Below are 2,704 nucleotides of genomic sequence, written 5' to 3'. Positions count from 1 at the left end.
CCCCAATATAACCTATGGACTTTAGTCAATAATAATATATCAATATAGGTTCATCAGTTGTACTAAATGTGCAAGGTAAAGATAGGAGAAGAAGGGGCATACAGAAACTCTCTGTATTTTCTGCGCAATTTTTCTGTAAGCCTAAAACTGCTCCAAAAGCTGAAATCTATTAATCCACCCACAAACATACATACATAGACACATATACACAACATCAGGCAAAGATACTAGAACTACAAATGACCCTTCCTAAACATTACATATGAGACTTCTCCTGCATAAAACTATAGCACTTACATCTGAACTCACTCTAATCCCATGATTCTTAAATTTCAATGTGCATAATAATCACATGAGGAAACTGGTGAAGCAGGTACTCTGGGTAGGTCTGGTGTGGGGCCTAGAAATCTGCATGTTTAACTAGAAGCTACAGCCTCTGAACCAGGTAGTCCACAATTACCAATGACAGACCCAGCCTGTCTTTTGAAAGACACAACAGTGGAAATTTAAAATAACGAGAGGGATGCGGACTTGGCCCAATGGATAGGGTGTCCGTCTACCACATGAGAGGTCTGCGGTTCAAACCCCGGGCCTCCTTGACCCATGTGGAGCTGGCCATGCGCAGTGCTGATGCGCGCAAGGAGTGCCGTGCCACACAGGGGTGCCCCCCACATAGGGGAGCCCCACGCACAAGGAGTGTGCCCCATAAGGAGAGCTGCCCAGTGCAAAAGACAGTTCAGCCTGCCCAGGAATGGCGCCGCACACATGAAGCAGCAAGATGATGCAACAAAAAGAGACACAGATTCCCAAGCAACAACAGAAGTGGACAAAGAAGAACACGCAGCAAATAGACACAGAGAACAGACAACTGGGGGCGGGGAGGGGAAGGGGAAAGAAATAAATAAAATAAAATAAAATAAAATAAAATGGAATAAAATAAAATCTTTTAAAAAAATAAAATAAAATAATGAGAGACATGCAACAGCAGATTTGAATAGGAAGAAGGAAGAATCAGTAGACTAGAAGACAGGACAATCAAAATCAGACTGATGACCAGAGAGAGAAAAGAATAGAAAAGATTGAACAGTGTCTCGGGGACTTGAGTGACAACATGAAATACACAAACACATGTCATGGGTGTCTCAAATGGAAAAGAGAAGGAAAAGGGGCAGAAAGAATATTTGAAGAAATAATGGCCAAAAGGTTCTCAATTCTTATGAAAGACATAAATATACATGTCTATGAAGCACAACATACTCCAAACAGAATAAACCCTAATAGACCTACTCTGCGACATATATTAATAAGAATGTCAAATGCCAAAGATAAAGAGAAAAGTGATTTGTCACATACAAGGGATGCTCAATAAGACTGTGTTGATTTCTTATCACAAACCATGGAGGAAAGAGGGCAGTGATATCTTTAAGACACTGAGAGATAAAAACTTTCAGCCCAAAATTCTGGCAAAACTGTCCTACAAAAATGAAGGTGAGCAACTATGGGCTAAAGTAGACTTATTATTATTCTAGTAATGGAAGAACTTGTGACACTGATAAAAGACAGGGGTCACCAGAGGTTCTGAGGAAAGTGAGAGGAAAGAATAGGTATAGCATGGGGCATTTGGGGACATTGGATTGTTCTGCATGATATTGCAATGACAGATGCAAGCTGTTACATATTTTGTCAAAACCTATAAAATTGTATGGCGCAAAGTGTAAACTATAATGTAAACTATAGACCATGCATATTAGCAATGCTTCAATATGTGTTCATCAATTATAACAAATATGCCACACTAATAAAAGATGTTGTTAATGGGAGAAAGTGTGGCAGGAGGAAAGGTGGGGTATATGGGAATCCCCTATATTTTTTATGTTACATTTATACAATCTAAAACTCCTTTAAAAATAAAGAAAAAATATAAATAGGAGAAAAAAAGGTCATAAAAGGAAGAACAGAAACTGAGAGAGTTCATCATCAAAAGACCTGCCCTACAAGAATTGCTAAAGGAAGTTCTTCAGATTGAAAGGAAAAGATTGGAGCAGTGTGATGAAGTGCGGATATTCAGTAAAGGTAACTAAATGGGTAAATGCAAAACCCAATAGTACTGTATCCTCAATATATAGCTCTACTCTTTAATTTCTGTAAAAATTAGAATACAATTGAATAAGAGAAAAAAGGCATATTTCCTGATAACAGCCAGGCAAAATATAAAGAGGTAATGTGAGGCCAAAACAACATAAAGAACAGAAATGGAAAGATACGGAAGCAGAGAACATGTATGCTATTAAAGCTAAGTTGGTAACTATCCAAATTAGCAGGTTTGAGACATAGACTGTGTAATACAAACTCCAGGCTAATCACAAAGAAAGTATCTAAAAAATATACAGAAATGGAAATAAGAAAGGGGTAAGTCAGATACATCAAAAAAGATCAACTGGGGAAACGGACTTTGGCCCAGTGGTTAGGGCGTCCGTCTACCACATGGGAGGTCCGCGGTTCAAGCCCCGGGCCTCCTTGACCCGTGTGGAGCTGGCCCATGCACAGTGCTGATGCGCGCAAGGAGTGCCGTGCTACACAGGGGTGTCCCCCGCGTAGGGCAGCCCCACGCGCAAGGAGTGCACCCATAAGGAGAGCCGCCCAGCGCGAAGGAGGGAGCAGCCTGCCGAGGAATGGCGCCGCCCACACTTCCCGCGCCACTGAC

Source organism: Dasypus novemcinctus, chromosome 7 (genome assembly GCF_030445035.2).
Source record: "Dasypus novemcinctus isolate mDasNov1 chromosome 7, mDasNov1.1.hap2, whole genome shotgun sequence".
Lineage (NCBI taxonomy): Eukaryota > Metazoa > Chordata > Mammalia > Cingulata > Dasypodidae > Dasypus > Dasypus novemcinctus.
This window is presented reverse-complemented; position numbering follows the sequence as displayed.